This window comes from Micromys minutus (assembly GCF_963924665.1).
Source record: "Micromys minutus genome assembly, chromosome: 28".
Lineage (NCBI taxonomy): Eukaryota > Metazoa > Chordata > Mammalia > Rodentia > Muridae > Micromys > Micromys minutus.
The window spans coordinates 26,725,494-26,750,705 of record NC_137963.1 but is presented as its reverse complement, the minus strand read 5'-3'; positions in this window follow the sequence as shown (position 1 = coordinate 26,750,705).

Below are 25,212 nucleotides of genomic sequence, written 5' to 3'. Positions count from 1 at the left end.
ATATTTTTGCTTTTTTTCTCTGAAATAAGTGAAATTTCTGCAATTTTGCCCGAAAATAAGGGAAATTTCTGCAATGTTTCCCCATAATAAGGGAAATTTCTGCAATTTTGCCCTAAAATAAGGAAAATTTCTGCCTTTTGCCCTAAAATAAGGAGAATATCTGCAATTTTGCCCTAAAATAAGGGGAATTTCTGCTTTTTGCCCCAAAATAAGAAGAATTTCTGCCTTTTTGCCCCAAAATAAAGAAAATTACTGTATTTTTTACCCCAAATTTAGGTGAATTTCTGCAATTTTGCTTCAAAATACAGGGAATTTCTGCCTTTTAGCCCCAAAATAAAGGGAATTTCTGCATTTTACCTCTAATTAAGGGGAATTTCTGCATTTTACCTCAAAATAAGAATAATTTCTGCCTTTTGCCCCAAAATATGGGGAATTTCTGCCTTTTTGCTCAAAAATAAGGAAATTTTTTTCAATTTTGTACCATAATAAAAGAAATTTCTGCTTTTTGCCCCAAAATAAGTGGAATTTCTGACTTTTTGCCCTGAAATAAATGAAATTTCTAGAATTTTTTCCTGAAAATAAGGGAAATTTGTGCCTTTTTGCCCCAAAATAAGGGGAATTTCTGCCTTTGCCCCAAAATATGGGAAATTTCAGCATTTTACCTCAAAATAAGGGGAATTTCAGCCTCTTTGCACCAAAATATGGAGAATTTCTGCCTTTTTGCCCTAAAATAAAGAGTATTTCTGCATTTTTGCACCAATATTATAGGAATTTCTGCAATTTTGCTTTAAAATACGGGTCATTTCTACTTTTTTGCCTGAAATTAAGTGAAATTTCTGCCTTTTTGTCCCGAAATAAGTGAAATTTCTTCAATATTAGCCAAAAATTAGGGATTTCATATTTTTGCCCCAAAATAAAGGGAATTTCTGCCATTTTGCCCTGAAATATTTGAAATTTCTGCAATTTTACCCCAAAATAAGGAGAATTTCTGCCTTTTTGTTCCAAAATAAGGGGAATTTCAGCCTTATTACCTCATAATAAGGGAAATTTCTGCCTTTTTCCCACAAAATATAAGGAATTTCTGCCTTTTTGCGCCAAAATACGGAAAATTTCTGTAATTTTGCCTCAAAATAAGGGGAATTTCTCCCTTTTTGCCCCAAAATAAAAAAAAATTTCAGCCTTTTTACCTGAAAATAAGTGAAATTTCTGCAATTTTGCCCCAAATAAGGGAAATTTCTGCAATTTTGCCCCAAAATAAGGTAAATTCCTGCAATTTTGCCCCAAAATAAAAAAAATTTCTGCCTTTTTGCCACAAAATAATGGAAATTTCAGCATTTTTACCTCAAAATAAGGGGACTTTCTGCATTTTTGCCACAAAATATTAGGAATTTCTGCCTTTTTGCCCCAAAATAAGGAAAATTTCTGCCTTTTTTCCCTGAAATAAGTGAAATTTCTGCAATTTTGCCCCAAAATAAGTGAAATTTCTGCAATTTTGCCTAAAAATAAAGGAAATTTTTGGAATTTTGCCCCAAAATAAGTGGAATTTCTGAGTTTTGCCCCAAAATAAGGAGAATTACTGACTTTTTGCCCCAACATATAGAGAATTTCTGCCTTTTTGCCCCACAATTAGGGGAATATCCCAATTTTGCTCCTAAATACAGAGAATTTCTGCCTTTTTGCCCGAAAATAAGGGGAATGCATACCTTTTTGCCATAAAAAAAGGAAATTTCTTCATTTTTGCTCCAAAATAAGGGGAATTTCTGCCTTTTTGCCTCTAAATAAGTGGAATTTCTGTTTTTTCCCACAAAACAAAAAGAATTTCTGTCTTTTTTGCCCCAAAATAAAGAAAATTTCTGACTTATTACCCTGAAATAAGTGAAATTTCTGCAATTTTGCCCCCAAATTAAGGGAAATTTCTGACTTTTTGCCCTGAAATATGTGAAATTTCTGCAATTTTACCCCAAAATAAGGTGAATTTCTGCCTTTTTGCCCCAAAATAATGGGAATTTCTGCCTTTTTGCCCCAAAATAAGAAAAATTTTTCCTTTTTTTTCTCTGAAATAATTGAAATTTCTGCAATTTTGCCCTAAAATAAGGGAAATTTCTGCAATGTTTCTTCATAATAAGGGAAATTTCTGCAATTTTGCCCTAAAATAAGGGGAATTTCTGATTTTTGCCTCAAAATAATAAGAATTTCTGAAATTTTGCCCAAAAATAAAAGGAATTTCTGCTTTTTGCCCCAAAATAAGGAGAATTTCTGCCTTTTTGCCCCAAAATAAATTAAATTCCTGTATTTTTTACCCCAAATTTAGGTGAATTTCTGCAATTTTGCTTCAAAATATGGGGAATTTCTGTCTTTTAGCCACAAAATAAAAGGAATTTCTGCATTTTACTTTTAAATAAGGGGAATTTCTGCATTTTATTTCAAAATAAGAAGAATTTCTGCCTTTTGCCACAAAATATGGGGAATTTCTGCCTCTTTGTTCCAAAATAAGGAAAATTTCTCCAATTTTGTACCATAATAAAAGAAATTTCTGCTTTTTGCCCCAAAATAAGGGGAATTTCTGACTTTTTGCCCTGAAATAAATGAAATTTCTGCAATTTTGCCCGAAAATAAGAAAAATTTGTGCCTTTTTGCCCCAAAATAAGGGGAATTTCTGCCTTTTTGCCCCAAAATAAAGGGAATTTCTGCATTTTTGCAACAATATTAGGGGAATTTCTCCAATTTTGCTACAAAATACGGGTCATTTCTGCCTTTTTGCCTGAAATTAAGTGGAATTTCTGCCTTTTTGTCCCGAAATAAGTGAAATCTCTTCAATTTTAGCCAAAAATTAGGAATTTCATCTTTTTGCCCCAAAATAAAGGGAATTTCTGCCATTTTGCCCTGAAATATTTGAAATTTCTGCAATTTTATACCAAAATGAGAAGAATTTCTGCCTTTTTGCCCCAAAATTAGGGGAATTTCTGCAATTTTGCTTCAAAATACAGGGAATTTCTGCCTTTTTGCCCAAATAGAAGGGGAATGCATTCCTTTTTGCCATAAAAAAGGGAAATTTCTTCATTTTTGCTCCAAAATGAGGGGAATTTCTGCCATTTTGCCTCTAAATAAGTGGAATTTCTGTCTTTTTCCTCCAATACAAAGGGAATTTCTGACTTTTTTGCCCCAAAATAAGGGGAATTTCTGACTTACTACCCTGAAATAAGTGATATTTCTGCAATTTTGCCCCAAAATAAGGGAAATTTCTGCATTTTAGCCCCCAAATAAGGGAAAATTCAGCCTTTTTACTTCAAAATAAAGGGAATTTCTGCATTTTGCCACAAAATATTAAGAATTTCTGCCTTTTAGCTCTAAAATAAGGAAAATTTCTGCCCTTTTTCCCTGAAATAAGTGAAATTTCTGCAATTTTGCCCCAAAATTAGTGAAATTTCTGCAATTTTGCCCCAAAATAAAGGAAATTTCTGGAATTTTGCCCCAAATTAGTGGAATTTCTGAGTTTTGCCCCAAAATGAGGAGAATTTTTGTCTTTTTGCTCCAACATATAGAGAATTTCTGCCTTTTTGCCCCACAATTAGAGGAATTTCTGCAATTTTGCCCCAACATATGGGGAATTTCTGCCTTTTTGCCCGAAAATAAGGGGAATGCATACTTTTTTGCCATAAAAAAAGGAAATTTCTTCATTTTTGCTCAAAAATAAGGGAAATTTCTGCATTTTTGCCTCTAAATAAGTGGAATTTCTGTCTTTTTTCCCCAAAACAAAGGGAATTTCTATCTTTTTTGCCCCAAAATAAGGAAAATTTCTGACTTATTACCCTTAAAAATTGAAATTTCTGCAATTTTGCCCAAAAATAAAAGAAATTTCTGCCTTTTTGCCCTAAATTTGTGAAATTTCTGCAATTTTACCCCAAAATAAGGTGAATTTCTGCCTTTTTGCCCCAACGTAATGGGAATTTCTGCCTTTTTGCCCCAAAATAAGAAAATTTTTGCTTTTTTTCTCTGAAATAAGTGAAATTTCTGCAATTTTGCCCTAAAATAAGGGAAATTTCTGCAATTTTTCCCCATAATAAGGGAAATTTCTGCCATTTTGCCCTAAAATAAGGGAAATTTCTGCCTTCTGCCCCAAAATAAGGAGAATTTCTGCAATTTTGCCCTAACATAAGGAGAATTTCTGCCTTTTGCCCTAAAATAAGGAGAATTTCTGCCTTTTTGCCCAAAATAAAGAAAATTACTGTATTTTTACCCAAAATAAGGTGAATAGCTGCAATTTTGCTCCAAAATACAGGGATTTTCTGGCTTTTTCGCCGAAAATAAGGGTATTTCTGCCACTTTGCTGCGAAATAAGGGGAATTTCTACAATTTTGCTCCAAAATACGGGTCATTTCTACTTTTTTGCCCGAAATTAAGTGGAATTTCTGCCTTTTGGTCCCGATAAGTGAAATTTCTTCAATTTTAGCCAAAAATTAGGGATTTCATATTTTTGCCCCAAAATAAAGGGAATTTCTGCCATTTTGCCCTGTAATATTTGAAATTTCTGCAATTTTACCCCAAAATAAGGAGAATTTCTGCCTTTTTGTTCCAAAATAACGGGTATTTCAGCCTTATTACCTCATAATAAGGGAAATTTCTGCCTTTTGGCCACAAAATATAAGGAATTTCTGCCTTTTTGCCCCAAAATAAGGAAAATTTCTGCAATTATGCCCCAAAATAAGGGGAATTTCTCCATTTTTGCCCCAAAATAAAGAAAATTTCAGTCTTTTTACCTGAAAATAAGTAAATTTCTGCAATTTTGCCCAAAATAAGTGAAATTTCTGCAATTTTGCCCAAAATAAGGGAAATTTTTGGAATTTTGCCCAAAAATAAAAAAAAATTTCTGTCTTTTTGCCCCAAAATAAGGGAAATTTCAGCCTTTTTACCTCAAAATAAGGGGAATTTCTGCATTTTTGCCACAAAATATTAGGAATTTCTGCCTTTTTGCCACAAAATAAGGAAAATTTCTGCAATTTTGCCCCAAAAAAGTGAAATTTCTGCATTTTTGCCCAAAAATAAGGGAAATTTCTAGAATTTTGCCCCAAAATAAGTGGAATTAATGAGTTTTGCCCAAAAATAAAGAGAATTTCTGTTTTTTGCCCAAACATATAAAGAATTACTGCCTTTTTGCCTCACAATTAGGGGAATTTCTGCAATTTTGCTCCAAAATATGGAAAATTTCTGCCTTTTTGCCCGAAAATAAAGGGAATGCATTCCTTTTTGCCATAAAAAAGGGAAATTTCTTCATTTTTGCTCCAAAATTAGGGGAATTTCTGCATTTTTGCATCTAAATAAGTGGAATTTCTGTCTTTTTCCCCCAAAACAAAGGGAATTTCTGTCTTTTTTGCCCTAAAATAAGGGGAATTTCTGACGTATTACCCTGAAATTAGTGAAATTTTGCAATTTTGCCCCAAAATAATGGGAATTTCTGCCTTTTTGCCCCAAAATATAAAAAAAAATTATGCTTTTTTCTTCTGAAATAAGCGAAAAATCTGCAATTTTGCTCTAATAAGGGAAATTTCTGCCATTTTTCCCCATAATAAGGAAAATTTCTGCCATTTTGCCCCAAAATAAGAGGAATTTCTGTTTTTTGCCCCCAAATAAGGGAAATTTCTGCAATTTTTCCCTAAATTAAGGGGAATTTTTGCATTTTGCCCCAAAATAAGGAGAATTTCTGCCGTTTTGCTCCAAAATAAAGACAATTACTGTATTTTTACCCCAAAATTAGGTGAATTTCTGCAATTTTGCTCCAAAATTGAGGATTTTCTGCCTTTTTCGCCGAAAATAAGGGGAATTTCTGCCTTTTTGCCACAAAATTAGTGAAATTTCTGCAGTTTTACCAAAAATTAGGAGAATTTCTGCCTTTCTGCCCCAAAATAAGTTAAATGTCAGCCTTTTTACCTCAAAATAAGGGGAATTTCTGCCTTTTTGCCCCAAAATATGGGGAATTTCTGCATTTTTTCCCCAAAATAAGAAAATTTCTGCCTTTTTTCTCTGAAATAAGTGAAATTTCTGCAATTTTGCCCCAAAATAATGGAAATTTCTGCAATTTTGCTTCAATGTAAAGGAAATTTCTGCAATTTTGCCCCAAAATAAAAGAAATTTCTAGAATTTTGCCCCAAAATATGTGGAATTAATGAGTTTTGCCCCAAAATAAGGAGAATTTCTGTCTTTTTGCCCCAACATATAGGTAATTTCTGCCTTTTTGCCTCACAATTAGGGGAATTTCTGCAATTTTGCTCCAAAATACGGGGAATTTCAGCCTTTTTGCCCGAAAATAAAGGGAATGCATACCTTTTTGCCATAAAAAAGGGAAATTTCTTCATGGGGAATTTCTGCATTTTTGCCTCTAAATAAGTGGAATTTCTGTCTTTTTCCCCCAAAACAAAGGGAATTTCTTTCTTTTTTGCCCCAAAATAAGGGGAATTCCTGACTTATTACCCTGAAATAAGTGAAATTTCTGCAATTTTGCCCCAAAATAATGGGAATTTCTGACTTTTTGCCATAAATAAAAGAAAAATTTTGCTTTTTTTCTCTGAAATAAATAAAATTTCTGCAATTTTGGCCTAAAATAAAGGAAATTTCTGCCATTTTTCCCCATAATAAGAGAAATTTCTGCAATTTTGCCCCAAAATAAGGAAAATTTCTGTTTTTTGCCCTTAAATAAGGGAAAATTCTGCCATTTTGCCCTAAATTAAGGGGAATTTTTGCATTTTGCCCCAAAATAAGAAGAATTTCTGCCTTTTTGCCCCAAAATAAAGACAATTACTGTATTTTTACCCCAAAATTAGGTGAATTTCTGCAATTTTGCTCCAAAATTGAGGATTTTCTGCCTTTTTCGCCGAAAATAAGGGGAATTTCTGCCTTTTTGCCACAAAATTAGTGAAATTTCTGCAGTTTTACCCCAAAATAAGGGGAATTTCTGCCTTTCTGCCCAAAATAAAGAGAATGTCAGCCTTTTTACCTCAAAATAAAAGGAATTTCTGCCTTTTTGCCCCAAAATATAAGGAATTTCTGCCTTTTTGCACCCAAAATAAGAAAAATTTCTGCAATTTTGTTCCAAAATAAAAGAAATTAATGCATTTATGCCCCAAAATAAGAAAATTTCTGCCTTTTTTCCCTAAAATAAGTGAAATTTCTGCAATTTTGCCCCAAACTAAGGAAAATTTCTGCAATTTTGCCCCAATGTAAAGGAAATTTCTGCAATTTTGCCCCAAAATAAGGGAAATTTCTAGAATTTTGCCCCAAAATAAGTGGAATTAATGAGTTTTGCCCCAAAATAAAGAGAATTTCTATCTTTTTGCCCCAACATATAGGGAATTTCTGCCTTTTTGCCCTACAATTAGGGGAATTTCTGCAATTTTGCTCCAAAAAACGGAGAATTTCTACCTTTTTGCCCGAAAATAAAGGGAATGCATACCTTTTTGCCATAAAAAAGGGAAATTTCTTCCTTTTTGCTCCAAAATAAGGGAAATTTCTGCATTTTTGCCTCTAAATAATTGGAATTTCTGTCTTTTTCCCCCAAAACAAAGGGAATTTCTGTCTTTTTTGCCCCAAAATAAGGGGAATTTCTGACTTATTACCCTGAAATAAGTAAAATTTCTGCAGTATTGCGCCAAAATAAGGCAAATTTCTGCCTTTTTGACCCAAATAAGGGGAATTTCAGCATTTTTACTTCAAATTAATGGGAATTTCTGCATTTTTGCCACAAAATATTAGGAATTTCTGCCTTTTTGCCGCAAAAAAAGGAAAATTTCTGCCTTTTTTCCCTAAGATAAGTGAAATTTCTGCAATTTTGCCCTAAAATAAGTGAAATTTCTGCCATTTTGCCCAAAAATATGGGAAATTTCTGTAATTTTGCCCCAAAATAAGTGGAATTTCTTAGTTTTGCCTAAAAATAAGGAGAATTTCCGTCTTTTTGCCAAAACATATAGGGAATTACTGCCTTTTTGCCCCACAATTAAGAAAATTTCTGCAATTTTGCTCCAAAATACAGGGAATTTCTGCTTTTTTGCCCGAAAATAAGGGGAATGCATACCTTTTTGCCATAAAAAAGGGAAATTTCTTCATTTTTGCTCCAAAATAAGGGGAATTTCTGCATTTTTGCCTCTAAATAAGTGGAATTTCTGTCTTTTTCCCCCAAAACAAAGGGAATTTCTGTCTTTTTTGCCCCAAAATAAAGGGAATTTCTGACTTATTACCCTGAAATAAGTGAAATTTCTGCAATTTTGCCCCAAAATAATGGGAATTTCTGCCTTTTTGCCATAAATAAAAAAAATTTTGCTTTTTTTCTCTGAAATAAGTGAAATTTCTGCAATTTTGCCCTAAAATAAGGGAAATTTCTGCCATTTTTCCCCATAATAAGGAAAATTTCTGCAATTTTGCCCCAAAATAAGAGGAATTTCTGTTTTTTGCCCCCAAATAAGGGAAATTTCTGCATTTTTATCCTAAATTAAGGGGAATTTTTGCATTTTGCCCCAAAATAAAAAGAATTTCTGCCTTTTTGCCCCAAAATAAAGACAATTACTGTATTTTTACCCTAAAATTAGGTGAATTTCTGCAATTTTGCTCCAAAATTGAGGATTTTCTGTCTTTTTCACTGAAAATAAGGGGAATTTCTGCATTTTTGCCACAAAATTAGTGAAATTTCTGCAGTTTTACCCCAAAATAAGGGGAATTTCTGCTTTTCTGCCCCAAAATAAGGGGAATGTCAGCCTTTTTACCTCAAAATAAGGGGAATTTCTGCCTTTTTGCCCCAAAATATGGGGAATTTCTGCCTTTTTGCACCTTAATTAAGAAAAATTTCTGCACTATTGTTCCAAAATAAAAGAAATTAATGCTTTTATGCCCCAAAATAAGAAAATTTCTGCCTTTTTTCCCTGAAATAAGTGAAATTTCTGCAATTTTGCCCCAAAATAAAGGAAATTTCTGCAATTTTGCCCCAATGTAAAGGAAATTTCTGCAATTTTGCCCCAAAATAAGGGAAATTTCTGCAATTTTGCCCCAATGTAAAGGAAATTTCTGCAATTTTGCCCCAAAATAAGGGAAATTTCTAGAATTTTGCCCCAAAATAAGTGGAATTAATGAGTTTTGCCCCAAAATAAAAAGAATTTCTGTCTTTTTGCCCCAAGATATATGTAATTTATGCCTTTTTGCCTCACAATTAGGGGAATTTCTGCAATTTTGCTCCAAAATACAGAGAATTTCTGCCTTTTTGCCCGAAAATAAAGGGAATGCATACCTTTTTGCCATAAAAAAGGGAAATTTCTTCATTTTTGATCCAAAATAAGGGGAATTTCTGCATTTTTGCCTCTAAATAAGTGGAATTTCTGTCTTTTTCCCCCAAAACAAAGGGAATTTCTGTCTTTTTTGCCCCAAAATAAGGGGAATTTCTGACTTATTACCCTGAAATAAGTAAAATTTCTGCAGTATTGCGCCAAAATAAGGCAAATTTCTGCCTTTTTGACCCAAATAAGGGGAATTTCAGCATTTTTACTTCAAATTAATGGGAATTTCTGCATTTTTGCCACAAAATATTAGGAATTTCTGCCTTTTTGCCGCAAAAAAAGGAAAATTTCTGCCTTTTTTCCCTAAGATAAGTGAAATTTCTGCAATTTTGCCCTAAAATAAGTGAAATTTCTGCCATTTTGCCCAAAAATATGGGAAATTTCTGTAATTTTGCCCCAAAATAAGTGGAATTTCTTAGTTTTGCCTAAAAATAAGGAGAATTTCCGTCTTTTTGCCAAAACATATAGGGAATTACTGCCTTTTTGCCCCACAATTAAGAAAATTTCTGCAATTTTGCTCCAAAATACAGGGAATTTCTGCTTTTTTGCCCGAAAATAAGGGGAATGCATACCTTTTTGCCATAAAAAAGGGAAATTTCTTCATTTTTGCTCCAAAATAAGGGGAATTTCTGCATTTTTGCCTCTAAATAAGTGGAATTTCTGTCTTTTTCCCCCAAAACAAAGGGAATTTCTGTCTTTTTTGCCCCAAAATAAGGGGAATTTCTGACTTATTACCCTGAAATAAGTGAAATTTCTGCAATTTTGCCCCAAAATAATGGGAATTTCTGCCTTTTTGCCATAAATAAAAAAAAATTTGCTTTTTTTCTCTGAAATAAGTGAAATTTCTGCAATTTTGCCCTAAAATAAGGGAAATTTCTGCCATTTTTCCCCATAAAAGGAAAATTTCTGCAATTTTGCCCCAAAATAAGAGGAATTTCTGTTTTTTGCCCCCAAATAAGGGAAATTTCTGCATTTTTATCCTAAATTAAGGGGAATTTTTGCATTTTGCCCCAAAATAAAAAGAATTTCTGCCTTTTTGCCCCAAAATAAAGACAATTACTGTATTTTTACCCTAAAATTAGGTGAATTTCTGCAATTTTGCTCCAAAATTGAGGATTTTCTGTCTTTTTCGCTGAAAATAAGGGGAATTTCTGCATTTTTGCCACAAATTAGTGAAATTTCTGCAGTTTTACCCCAAAATAAGGGGAATTTCTGCTTTTCTGCCCCAAAATAAGGGGAATGTCAGCCTTTTTACCTCAAAATAAGGGGAATTTCTGCCTTTTTGCCCCAAAATATGGGGAATTTCTGCCTTTTTGCACCTTAATTAAGAAAAATTTCTGCACTTTTGTTCCAAAATAAAAGAAATTAATGCTTTTATGCCCCAAAATAAGAAAATTTCTGCCTTTTTTCCCTGAAATAAGTGAAATTTCTGCAATTTTGCCCCAAAATAAAGGAAATTTCTGCAATTTTGCCCCAATGTAAAGGAAATTTCTGCAATTTTGCCCCAAAATAAGGGAAATTTCTGCAATTTTGCCCCAATGTAAAGGAAATTTCTGCAATTTTGCCCCAAAATAAGGGAAATTTCTAGAATTTTGCCCCAAAATAAGTGGAATTAATGAGTTTTGCCCCAAAATAAAAAGAATTTCTGTCTTTTTGCCCCAAGATATATGTAATTTATGCCTTTATGCCTCACAATTAGGGGAATTTCTGCAATTTTGCTCCAAAATACAGAGAATTTCTGCCTTTTTGCCCGAAAATAAAGGGAATGCATACCTTTTTGCCATAAAAAAGGGAAATTTCTTCATTTTTGATCCAAAATAAGGGGAATTTCTGCATTTTTGCCTCTAAATAAGTGGAATTTCTGTCTTTTTCCCCCAAAACAAAGGGAATTTCTGTCTTTTTTGCCCCAAAATAAGGGGAATTTCTGACTTATTACCCTGAAATAAGTGAAATTTCTGCAATTTTGCCCCAAAATAATGGGAATTTCTGCCTTTTTGCCCCAAAATAAAAAAAAAAAAATTTGCTTTTTTTCTCTGAAATAAGTGAAATTTCTGCAATTTTGACCTAAAATAAGGGAAATTTCTGCCATTTTTCCCCATAATAAGGGAAATTTCTATAATTTTGCCCCAAAATAAGGGAAATTTCTGTTTTTTGCTTCCAAATAAGGGAAATTTCTGCAATTTTGCCCTACATTAAGGGGAATTTTTGAATTTTGCCCCAAAATAAGGAGAATTTCTGACTTTTTGCCCCCAAATAAAGACAATTACTGTATTTTTACCCCAAAATTAGGTGAATTTCTGCAATTTTGCTCCAAAATTGAGGATTTTCTGCCTTTTTCGCTGAAAATAAGGAGAATTTCTGCCTTTTTGCCAGAAAATTAGTGAAATTTCTGCAGTTTTACCCCAAAATAAGGGGAATTTCTGCCTTTTTGCCCAAAATAAGGGGAATGTCAGCCTTTTTACCTCAAAATAAGGGGAATTTCTGCCTTTTTGCCCCAAAATATAGGGAATTTCTGCCTTTTTGCTCCCAAAATAAGAAAAATTTCTGCAATTTTGTTCCAAAATAAAAGAAATTAATGCATTTATGCCCCAAAATAAGAAAATTTCTGCCTTTTTTCCCTGAAATAAGTGAAATTTCTGCAATTTTGCCCCAAACTAAGGGAAATTTCTGCAATTTTGCCACAATGTAAAGGAAATTTCTGCAATTTTGCCCCAAAATAAGGGAAATTTCTAGAATTTTGCCCCAAAATAAGTGGAATTAATGAGTTTTGCCCCAAAATAAAGAGAATTTCTGTCTTTTTGCCCCAACATATAGGGAATTTCTGCCTTTTTGCCCTACAATTAGGGGAATTTCTGCAATTTTGCTCCAAAATACGGAGAATTTCTGCCTTTTTGCCCGAAAATAAAGGGAATGCATACCTTTTTGCCATAAAAAAGGGAAATTTCTTCATTTTTGATCCAAAATAAGGGGAATTTCTGCATTTTTGCCTCTAAATAAGTGGAATTTCTGTCTTTTTCCCCCAAAACAAAGGGAATATCTGTCTTTTTTGCCCCAAAATAAGGGGAATTTCTGACTTATTACCCTGAAATAAGTGAAATTTCTGCAATTTTGCCCCAAAATAATGGGAATTTCTGCCTTTTTGCCCCAAAATAAAAAAAAAAAAATTTGCTTTTTTTCTCTGAAATAAGTGAAATTTCTGCAATTTTGACCTAAAATAAGGGAAATTTCTGCCATTTTTCCCCATAATAAGGGAAATTTCTATAATTTTGCCCCAAAATAAGGGAAATTTCTGTTTTTTGCTTCCAAATAAGGGAAATTTCTGCAATTTTGCCCTACATTAAGGGGAATTTTTGAATTTTGCCCCAAAATAAGGAGAATTTCTGACTTTTTGCCCCCAAATAAAGACAATTACTGTATTTTTACCCCAAAATTAGGTGAATTTCTGCAATTTTGCTCCAAAATTGAGGATTTTCTGCCTTTTTCGCTGAAAATAAGGAGAATTTCTGCCTTTTTGCCAGAAAATTAGTGAAATTTCTGCAGTTTTACCCCAAAATAAGGGGAATTTCTGCCTTTTTGCCCAAAATAAGGGGAATTTCAGCCTTTTTACCTCAAAATAAGGGGAATTTCTGCCTTTTTGCCCCAAAATATAGGGAATTTCTGCCTTTTTGCTCCCAAAATAAGAAAAATTTCTGCAATTTTGTTCCAAAATAAAAGAAATTAATGCATTTATGCCCCAAAATAAGAAAATTTCTGCCTTTTTTCCCTGAAATAAGTGAAATTTCTGCAATTTTGCCCCAAACTAAGGGAAATTTCTGCAATTTTGCCACAATGTAAAGGAAATTTCTGCAATTTTGCCCCAAAATAAGGGAAATTTCTAGAATTTTGCCCCAAAATAAGTGGAATTAATGAGTTTTGCCCCAAAATAAAGAGAATTTCTGTCTTTTTGCCCCAACATATAGGGAATTTCTGCCTTTTTGCCCTACAATTAGGGGAATTTCTGCAATTTTGCTCCAAAATACGGAGAATTTCTGCCTTTTTGCCCGAAAATAAAGGGAATGCATACCTTTTTGCCATAAAAAAGGGAAATTTCTTCATTTTTGCTCCAAAATAAGGGAAATTTCTGCACTTTTGCCTCTAAATAAGTGGAATTTCTGTCTTTTTCCCCCAAAACAAAGGGAATTTCTGTCTTTTTTGCCCCAAAATAAGGGGAATTTCTGACTTATTACCCTGAAATAAGTAAAATTTCTGCAGTATTGCGCCAAAATAAGGCAAATTTCCGCCTTTTTGACCCAAATAAGGGGAATTTCAGCCTTTTTACTTCAAATTAATGGGAATTTCTGCATTTTTGCCACAAAATATTAGGAATTTCTGCCTTTTTGCCGCAAAATAAGGAAAATTTCTGCCTTTTTTTCCTAAGATAAATGAAATTTCTGCAATTTTGCCCTAAAATAAGTGAAATTTCTGCCATTTTGCCCCAAAATATGGGAAATTTCTGTAATTTTGCCCCAAAATAAGTGGAATTTCTTAGTTTTGCCTCAAAATAAGGAGAATTTCTGTCTTTTTGCCCAAACATATAAAGAATTACTGCCTTTTTGCCCCACAATTAAGAAAATTTCTGCAATTTTGCTCCAAAATACAGGGAATTTCTGCTTTTTTGCCCGAAAATAAGGGGAATGCATACCTTTTTGCCATAAAAAAGGGAAATTTCTTCATTTTTGCCCCAAAATAAGGGGAATTTCTGCATTTTTGCCTCTAAATAAGTGCAATTTCTGTCTTCTTCCCCCAAAACAAAGGGAATTTCTGTATTTTTTGCCCCAAAATAAGGGGAATTTCTGACTTATTACCCTGAAATAAGTGAAATTTCTGCAATTTTGCCCCCAAATAATGGGAATTTCTGCCTTTTTGCCATAAATAAAAAAAATTTTGCTTTTTTTCTCTGAAATAAGTGAAATTTCTGCAATTTTGCCCTAAAGTAAGGGAAATTTCTGCCATTTTTCCCCATAATAAGGAAAATTTCTGCAATTTTGCCCCAAAATAAGAGGAATTTCTGTTTTTTGCCCCCAAATAAGGGAAATTTCTGCATTCTTGTCCTAAATTAAGGGGAATTTTTGCATTTTGCCCCAAAATAAAAAGAATTTCTGCCTTTTTGCCCCAAAATAAAGACAATTACTGTATTTTTACCCTAAAATTAGGTGAATTTCTGCAATTTTGCTCCAAAATTGAGGATTTTCTGTCTTTTTCGCTGAAAATAAGGGGAATTTCTGCCTTTTTGCCACAAAATTAGTGAAATTTCTGCAGTTTTACCCCAAAATAAGGGGAATTTCTGCCTTTCTGCCCCAAAATAAGGGGAATGTCAGCCTTTTTACCTCAAAATAAGGGGAATTTCTGCCTTTTTGCCCCCAAATATGGGGAATTTCTGCCTTTTTGCACCCAAATTAAGAAAAATTTCTGCAATTTTGTTCCAAAATAAAAGAAATTAATGCTTTTATGCCCCAAAATAAGAAAATTTCTGCCTTTTTATCCTGAAATAAGTTAAATTTCTGCAATTTTGCCCCAAAATAAGGGAAATTTCTGCAATTTTGCCCCAATGTAAAGGAAATTTCTGCAATTTTGCCCCAAAATAAGGGAAATTTCTGCAATTTTGCCCCAATGTAAAGGAAATTTCTGCAATTTTGCCCCAAAATAAGGGAAATTTCTAGAATTTTGCCCCAAAATAAGTGGAATTAATGAGTTTTGCCCCAAAATAAAAAGAATTTCTGTCTTTTTGCCCCAAGATATAGGTAATTTCTGCCTTTTTGCCTCACAATTAGGGGAATTTCTGCAATTTTGCTCTAAAATACAGAGAATTTCTGCCTTTTTGCCCGAAAATAAAGGGAATGCATACCTTTTTGCCATAAAAAAGGGAAAATTCTTCATTTTTGATCCAAAATAAGGGGAATTTCTGCATTTTTGCCTCTAAATAAGTGGAATTTCTGTCTTTTTCCCCCAAAACAAAGGGAATTTCTGTCTTTTTTGCCCCAAAATAAGGGAAATTTCTGACTTATTACCCTGAAATAAGTGATATTTCTGCAATTTTGCCCCAAAATAATGGGAATTTCTGCCTTTTTGCCCCAAAATAAAAAAAAATTTGCTTTTTTTCTCTGAAATAAGTGAAATTTCTGCAATTTTGCCCTAAAATAAGGGAAATTTCTGCCATCTTTCCCCATAATAAGGGAAATTTCTATAATTTTGCCCCAAAATTAGGAGAATTTCTGATTTTGCCCCCAAATAAGGGAAATTTCTGCAATTTTGCCCTAAATTAAGGGGAATTTTTGAATTTTGCCCCAAAATAAGGAGAATTTCTGACTTTTTGCCACAAAATAAAGACAATTACTGTATTTTTACCCCAAAATTAGGTGAATTTCTGCAATTTTGCTCCAAAATTGAGGATTTTCTGCCTTTTTCGCTGAAAATAAGGGGAATTTCTGCCTTTTTGCCAGAAAATTAGTGAAATTTCTGCAGTTTTACCCCAAAATAAGGGGAATTTCTGACTTATTACCCTGAAATAAGTAAAATTTCTGCAGTATTGCGCCAAAATAAGGCAAATTTCTGCCTTTTTGACCCAAATAAGGGGAATTTCAGCATTTTTACTTCAAATTAATGGGAATTTCTGCATTTTTGCCACAAAATATTAGGAATTTCTGCCTTTTTGCCGCAAAAAAAGGAAAATTTCTGCCTTTTTTCCCTAAGATAAGTGAAATTTCTGCAATTTTGCCCTAAAATAAGTGAAATTTCTGCCATTTTGCCCAAAAATATGGGAAATTTCTGTAATTTTGCCCCAAAATAAGTGGAATTTCTTAGTTTTGCCTAAAAATAAGGAGAATTTCCGTCTTTTTGCCAAAACATATAGGGAATTACTGCCTTTTTGCCCCACAATTAAGAAAATTTCTGCAATTTTGCTCCAAAATACAGGGAATTTCTGCTTTTTTGCCCGAAAATAAGGGGAATGCATACCTTTTTGCCATAAAAAAGGGAAATTTCTTCATTTTTGCTCCAAAATAAGGGGAATTTCTGCATTTTTGCCTCTAAATAAGTGGAATTTCTGTCTTTTTCCCCCAAAACAAAGGGAATTTCTGTCTTTTTTGCCCCAAAATAAGGGGAATTTCTGACTTATTACCCTGAAATAAGTGAAATTTCTGCAATTTTGCCCCAAAATAATGGGAATTTCTGCCTTTTTGCCATAAATAAAAAAAAAATTGCTTTTTTTCTCTGAAATAAGTGAAATTTCTGCAATTTTGCCCTAAAATAAGGGAAATTTCTGCCATTTTTCCCCATAAAAGGAAAATTTCTGCAATTTTGCCCCAAAATAAGAGGAATTTCTGTTTTTTGCCCCCAAATAAGGGAAATTTCTGCATTTTTATCCTAAATTAAGGGGAATTTTTGCATTTTGCCCCAAAATAAAAAGAATTTCTGCCTTTTTGCCCCAAAATAAAGACAATTACTGTATTTTTACCCTAAAATTAGGTGAATTTCTGCAATTTTGCTCCAAAATTGAGGATTTTCTGTCTTTTTCGCTGAAAATAAGGGGAATTTCTGCATTTTTGCCACAAATTAGTGAAATTTCTGCAGTTTTACCCCAAAATAAGGGGAATTTCTGCTTTTCTGCCCCAAAATAAGGGGAATGTCAGCCTTTTTACCTCAAAATAAGGGGAATTTCTGCCTTTTTGCCCCAAAATATGGGGAATTTCTGCCTTTTTGCACCTTAATTAAGAAAAATTTCTGCACTTTTGTTCCAAAATAAAAGAAATTAATGCTTTTATGCCCCAAAATAAGAAAATTTCTGCCTTTTTTCCCTGAAATAAGTGAAATTTCTGCAATTTTGCCCCAAAATAAAGGAAATTTCTGCAATTTTGCCCCAATGTAAAGGAAATTTCTGCAATTTTGCCCCAAAATAAGGGAAATTTCTGCAATTTTGCCCCAATGTAAAGGAAATTTCTGCAATTTTGCCCCAAAATAAGGGAAATTTCTAGAATTTTGCCCCAAAATAAGTGGAATTAATGAGTTTTGCCCCAAAATAAAAAGAATTTCTGTCTTTTTGCCCCAAGATATATGTAATTTATGCCTTTATGCCTCACAATTAGGGGAATTTCTGCAATTTTGCTCCAAAATACAGAGAATTTCTGCCTTTTTGCCCGAAAATAAAGGGAATGCATACCTTTTTGCCATAAAAAAGGGAAATTTCTTCATTTTTGATCCAAAATAAGGGGAATTTCTGCATTTTTGCCTCTAAATAAGTGGAATTTCTGTCTTTTTCCCCCAAAACAAAGGGAATTTCTGTCCTTTTTGCCCCAAAATAAGGGGAATTTCTGACTTATTACCCTGAAATAAGTGAAATTTCTGCAATTTTGCCCCAAAATAATGGGAATTTCTGCCTTTTTGCCCCAAAATAAAAAAAAAAAATTTGCTTTTTTTCTCTGAAATAAGTGAAATTTCTGCAATTTTGACCTAAAATAAGGGAAATTTCTGCCATTTTTCCCCATAATAAGGGAAATTTCTATAATTTTGCCCCAAAATAAGGGAAATTTCTGTTTTTTGCTTCCAAATAAGGGAAATTTCTGCAATTTTGCCCTACATTAAGGGGAATTTTTGAATTTTGCCCCAAAATAAGGAGAATTTCTGACTTTTTGCCCCCAAATAAAGACAATTACTGTATTTTTACCCCAAAATTAGGTGAATTTCTGCAATTTTGCTCCAAAATTGAGGATTTTCTGCCTTTTTCGCTGAAAATAAGGAGAATTTCTGCCTTTTTGCCAGAAAATTAGTGAAATTTCTGCAGTTTTACCCCAAAATAAGGGGAATTTCTGCCTTTTTGCCCAAAATAAGGGGAATGTCAGCCTTTTTACCTCAAAATAAGGGGAATTTCTGCCTTTTTGCCCCAAAATATAGGGAATTTCTGCCTTTTTGCTCCCAAAATAAGAAAAATTTCTGCAATTTTGTTCCAAAATAAAAGAAATTAATGCATTTATGCCCCAAAATAAGAAAATTTCTGCCTTTTTTCCCTGAAATAAGTGAAATTTCTGCAATTTTGCCCCAAACTAAGGGAAATTTCTGCAATTTTGCCACAATGTAAAGGAAATTTCTGCAATTTTGCCCCAAAATAAGGGAAATTTCTAGAATTTTGCCCCAAAATAAGTGGAATTAATGAGTTTTGCCCCAAAATAAAGAGAATTTCTGTCTTTTTGCCCCAACATATAGGGAATTTCTGCCTTTTTGCCCTACAATTAGGGGAATTTCTGCAATTTTGCTCCAAAATACGGAGAATTTCTGCCTTTTTGCCCGAAAATAAAGGGAATGCATACCTTTTTGCCATAAAAAAGGGAAATTTCTTCATTTTTGATCCAAAATAAGGGGAATTTCTGCATTTTTGCCTCTAAATAAGTGGAATTTCTGTCTTTTTCCCCCAAAACAAAGGGAATATCTGTCTTTTTTGCCCCAAAATAAGGGGAATTTCTGACTTATTACCCTGAAATAAGTGAAATTTCTGCAATTTTGCCCCAAAATAATGGGAATTTCTGCCTTTTTGCCCCAAAATAAAAAAAAAAAAATTTGCTTTTTTTCTCTGAAATAAGTGAAATTTCTGCAATTTTGACCTAAAATAAGGGAAATTTCTGCCATTTTTCCCCATAATAAGGGAAATTTCTATAATTTTGCCCCAAAATAAGGGAAATTTCTGTTTTTTGCTTCCAAATAAGGGAAATTTCTGCAATTTTGCCCTACATTAAGGGGAATTTTTGAATTTTGCCCCAAAATAAGGAGAATTTCTGACTTTTTGCCCCCAAATAAAGACAATTACTGTATTTTTACCCCAAAATTAGGTGAATTTCTGCAATTTTGCTCCAAAATTGAGGATTTTCTGCCTTTTTCGCTGAAAATAAGGAGAATTTCTGCCTTTTTGCCAGAAAATTAGTGAAATTTCTGCAGTTTTACCCCAAAATAAGGGGAATTTCTGCCTTTTTGCCCAAAATAAGGGGAATGTCAGCCTTTTTACCTCAAAATAAGGGGAATTTCTGCCTTTTTGCCCCAAAATATAGGGAATTTCTGCCTTTTTGCTCCCAAAATAAGAAAAATTTCTGCAATTTTGTTCCAAAATAAAAGAAATTAATGCATTTATGCCCCAAAATAAGAAAATTTCTGCCTTTTTTCCCTGAAATAAGTGAAATTTCTGCAATTTTGCCCCAAACTAAGGGAAATTTCTGCAATTTTGCCACAATGTAAAGGAAATTTCTGCAATATTGCCCCAAAATAAGGGAAATTTCTAGAATTTTGCCCCAAAATAAGTGGAATTAATGAGTTTTGCCCCAAAATAAAGAGAATTTCTGTCTTTTTGCCCCAACATATAGGGAATTTCTGCCTTTTTGCCCTACAATTAGGGGAATTTCTGCAATTTTGCTCCAAAATACGGAGAATTTCTGCCTTTTTGCCCGAAAATAAAGGGAATGCATACCTTTTTGCCATAAAAAAGGGAAATTTCTTCATTTTTGCTCCAAAATAAGGGAAATTTCTGCACTTTTGCCTCTAAATAAGTGGAATTTCTGTCTTTTTCCCCCAAAACAAAGGGAATTTCTGTCTTTTTTGCCCCAAAATAAGGGGAATTTCTGACTTATTACCCTGAAATAAGTAAAATTTCTGCAGTATTGCGCCAAAATAAGGCAAATTTCCGCCTTTTTGACCCAAATAAGGGGAATTTCAGCCTTTTTACTTCAAATTAATGGGAATTTCTGCATTTTTGCCACAAAATATTAGGAATTTCTGCCTTTTTGCCGCAAAATAAGGAAAATTTCTGCCTTTTTTTCCTAAGATAAATGAAATTTCTGCAATTTTGCCCTAAAATAAGTGAAATTTCTGCCATTTTGCCCCAAAATATGGGAAATTTCTGTAATTTTGCCCCAAAATAAGTGGAATTTCTTAGTTTTGCCTCAAAATAAGGAGAATTTCTGTCTTTTTGCCCAAACATATAAAGAATTACTGCCTTTTTGCCCCACAATTAAGAAAATTTCTGCAATTTTGCTCCAAAATACAGGGAATTTCTGCTTTTTTGCCCGAAAATAAGGGGAATGCATACCTTTTTGCCATAAAAAAGGGAAATTTCTTCATTTTTGCCCCAAAATAAGGGGAATTTCTGCATTTTTGCCTCTAAATAAGTGCAATTTCTGTCTTCTTCCCCCAAAACAAAGGGAATTTCTGTATTTTTTGCCCCAAAATAAGGGGAATTTCTGACTTATTACCCTGAAATAAGTGAAATTTCTGCAATTTTGCCCCCAAATAATGGGAATTTCTGCCTTTTTGCCATAAATAAAAAAAATTTTGCTTTTTTTCTCTGAAATAAGTGAAATTTCTGCAATTTTGCCCTAAAGTAAGGGAAATTTCTGCCATTTTTCCCCATAATAAGGAAAATTTCTGCAATTTTGCCCCAAAATAAGAGGAATTTCTGTTTTTTGCCCCCAAATAAGGGAAATTTCTGCATTCTTGTCCTAAATTAAGGGGAATTTTTGCATTTTGCCCCAAAATAAAAAGAATTTCTGCCTTTTTGCCCCAAAATAAAGACAATTACTGTATTTTTACCCTAAAATTAGGTGAATTTCTGCAATTTTGCTCCAAAATTGAGGATTTTCTGTCTTTTTCGCTGAAAATAAGGGGAATTTCTGCCTTTTTGCCACAAAATTAGTGAAATTTCTGCAGTTTTACCCCAAAATAAGGGGAATTTCTGCCTTTCTGCCCCAAAATAAGGGGAATGTCAGCCTTTTTACCTCAAAATAAGGGGAATTTCTGCCTTTTTGCCCCCAAATATGGGGAATTTCTGCCTTTTTGCACCCAAATTAAGAAAAATTTCTGCAATTTTGTTCCAAAATAAAAGAAATTAATGCTTTTATGCCCCAAAATAAGAAAATTTCTGCCTTTTTATCCTGAAATAAGTTAAATTTCTGCAATTTTGCCCCAAAATAAGGGAAATTTCTGCAATTTTGCCCCAATGTAAAGGAAATTTCTGCAATTTTGCCCCAAAATAAGGGAAATTTCTGCAATTTTGCCCCAATGTAAAGGAAATTTCTGCAATTTTGCCCCAAAATAAGGGAAATTTCTAGAATTTTGCCCCAAAATAAGTGGAATTAATGAGTTTTGCCCCAAAATAAAAAGAATTTCTGTCTTTTTGCCCCAAGATATAGGTAATTTCTGCCTTTTTGCCTCACAATTAGGGGAATTTCTGCAATTTTGCTCTAAAATACAGAGAATTTCTGCCTTTTTGCCCGAAAATAAAGGGAATGCATACCTTTTTGCCATAAAAAAGGGAAAATTCTTCATTTTTGATCCAAAATAAGGGGAATTTCTGCATTTTTGCCTCTAAATAAGTGGAATTTCTGTCTTTTTCCCCCAAAACAAAGGGAATTTCTGTCTTTTTTGCCCCAAAATAAGGGAAATTTCTGACTTATTACCCTGAAATAAGTGATATTTCTGCAATTTTGCCCCAAAATAATGGGAATTTCTGCCTTTTTGCCCCAAAATAAAAAAAAATTTGCTTTTTTTCTCTGAAATAAGTGAAATTTCTGCAATTTTGCCCTAAAATAAGGGAAATTTCTGCCATCTTTCCCCATAATAAGGGAAATTTCTATAAATTTGCCCCAAAATTAGGAGAATTTCTGATTTTGCCCCCAAATAAGGGAAATTTCTGCAATTTTGCCCTAAATTAAGGGGAATTTTTGAATTTTGCCCCAAAATAAGGAGAATTTCTGACTTTTTGCCACAAAATAAAGACAATTACTGTATTTTTACCCCAAAATTAGGTGAATTTCTGCAATTTTGCTCCAAAATTGAGAATTTTCTGCCTTTTTCGCTGAAAATAAGGGGAATTTCTGCCTTTTTGCCAGAAAATTAGTGAAATTTCTGCAGTTTTACCCCAAAATAAGGGGAATTTCTGCCTTTCTGCCCCAAAATAAGGGGAATGTCAGCCTTTTTACCTCAAAATAAGGGGAATTTCTGCCTTTTTGCCCCAAAATATGGGGAATTTCTGCCTTTTTGCCCCAAAATAAGAAAAATTTCTGCAATTTTGTACCAAAATAAAAGAAATTAATGCCTTTATGCCCCAAAATAAGAAAATTTCTGCCTTTTTTCCATGAAATAACTGAAATTTCTGCAATTTTGCCACAAAATAAGGGAAATTTCTGCAATTTTGCCCCAATGTAAAGAAAATTTCTGCAACTTTGCCCCAAAATAAGGGGAATTTCTGACTATTTGCTCCCGAAATAAGGAGATTTTCTGTCTTTTTGCCCCAAAATAAAGAGAATTTCTGCCTTTTTGCCCGAAAATTATGAGAATTTCTGCAATTTTACTTCAAAATACGGGGAATTTCTGCCTTTTAGCCCCAAAATAAAGGGAATTTCTGCATTTTTCCCCAATATTTGGGGAATTTCTGCATTTTACTTCTAAATAAGAAGAATTTTGCATTTTACCTCAAAATAAAAAGAATTTCTGCCTTTTGCCCCAAAATATGGGGGATTTCTGCCTTTTTGTTCCAAAATAAAAAAAATTTCTTCAATTTTGTACCATAATAAAAGAAATTTCTGCTTTTTGCCCCAAAATAAGGGGAATTTCTGACTTTTTGCCCTGAAATAAATGAAATTTCTGCAATTTTGCCCGGATATAAGGGAAATTTGTCCTTTTTTGCCCCAAAATAAGGGGAATATCTGCCTTTTGCCCCAAAATATGGGGAATATCAGCATTTTACGTAAAATAAGGGGAATTTCAGCCTTTTTGCACCAAAATATGGAGAATTTCTGCCCTTTGCCCCAAAATAAAGGGAATTTCTACATTTTTGCACCAATATTAAGGGAATTTCTGCAATTTTGCTCCAAAATACAGGTCATTTCTGCCATTCCCGAAATTAAGTGGAATTTCTGCCTTTTTGTCCCGAAATAAGTGAAATTTCTTCAATTTTAGCCAAAAATTAGGGATTTCATCTTTTTGCCCCAAAATAAGGGGAATTTCTGCAATTTTGCCCTGAAATATTTGAAATTTCTGCAATTTTACCCCAAAATAAGGGAATTTTCTGCATTTTTGCCCCCAAAATAAGGGGAATTTCAGCTTTATTGCCTCAAAATATGGGGAATTTCTGCCTTTTTGCCCCAAAATTTAAGGAAATTCTGCCTTTTTGCCCCAAAATATAGAAAATTTCTGCAATTTTGCCCCAAAATAAGGGGACTTTCTTTCTTTTTGCCTCAAAATAAAAAAAAATTCAGCCTTTTTACCTGAAAATAAATGAAATTACTGCAATTTGTCCCAAATAAAAAAAATTTCTGCAATTTTGCCCAAAATAAGGTAAATTTCTGTAATTTGCCCCAAAATAAGGGGAATTTCTCTTTTTTTGCCCCAAAATAAAGGAAATTTCAGCCTTTTTACCTGAAAATAAGTGATATTACTTCAATTTGCCCGAAATAAGGGAAATTTCTGCCTTTTTGCCCCCAAATAAGGGGAATTTCAGCATTTTTACCTCAAAATAAAAGGAATTTCTGCATTTCTGCCACAAAATATTAGAAATTTCTGCCTTTTTGCCCCTAAATAAAAAAAATTTCTTCCTTTTTCCCTGAAATAAGTGAAATTTCAGCAATTTTGTCCTAAAAAACGTGAAATTTCTGCAAGTTTGCCCCAAAATAAGGGAAATTTCAGGAATTTTGCCCCAAAATAAGTGGAATTTCTGAATTTTGCCCCAAAATAAGGAGAATTTCTGTCTTTTTGCCATAACATATAGGGAATTTCTGCCTTTTTGCCCTACAATTAGGGGAATTTCTGCAATTTTGCTCCAAAATACGGAGAATTTCTGCCTTTTTGCCCGAAAATAAAGGGAATGCATACCTTTTTGCCATAAAAAAGGGAAAATTCTTCATTTTTGCTCTAAAATAAGGGGAATTTCTGCCTTATTGCCGCTAAATAAGTGGAATTTCTGTCTTTTTCCCCCAAAACAAAGGGAATTTCTGTCTTTTTTGCCCCAAAATAAGGAGAATTTCTGACTTATTACCCTGAAATAAGTAAAATTTCTGCAATTTTGCGCCAAAATAAGGCAAATTTCTGCCTTTTTGACCCAAATAAGGGGAATTTCAGCCTTTTTACCTCAAATTAAGGGGAATTTCTGCATTTTTGCCACAAAATATTAGGAATTTCTGCCTTTTTGCCGCAAATAAGGAAAATTTCTGCCTTTTTTCCCTAAGATAAGTGAAATTTCTGCAATTTTGCCCCAAAATAAGTGAAATTTCTGCCATTTTGCCCCAAAATAAGTGAAATTTCTGTAATTTTGCCCCAAAATAAGTGGAATTTCTTAGTTTTGCCTCAAAATAAGGAGAATTTCTGTCTTTTTGCCCCAACATATAGGGAATTACTGCCTTTTTGCCCCACAATTAGGGGAATTTCTGCAATTTTGCTCCAAAATAAAGGGAATTTCTGCTTTTTTGCCCGAAAATAAGGGGAATGCATACTTTTTTGCCATAAAAAAGGAAAATTTCTTCATTTTTGCTCCAAAATAAGGGGAATTTCTGCATTTTTTCACCAATATTAGGGGAATTTCTGCAATTTTGCACCAAAATACAAAACATTTCTGCCTTTTTGCCCGGAATTAAGTGGAACTTCTGCCTTTTTGTCATGAAATAAGTGAAATTTCTTCAATTTTAGGCAAAAATTAGGGATTTCATCTTTTTGCCCCAAAATAAGGGAAATTTCTGCCATTTTGCCCCAAATAAGGGGAATTTCAGCCTTTTTAACTTCAAAATAATGGGAATTTCTGCCTTTTTGCCCCAAAATAAGGGGAATTTCAGCCTTATTACCTCAAAATATGGGGAATTTCTGCATTTTTACCCAAAATAAAAGGAATTTCTGCTTTTTG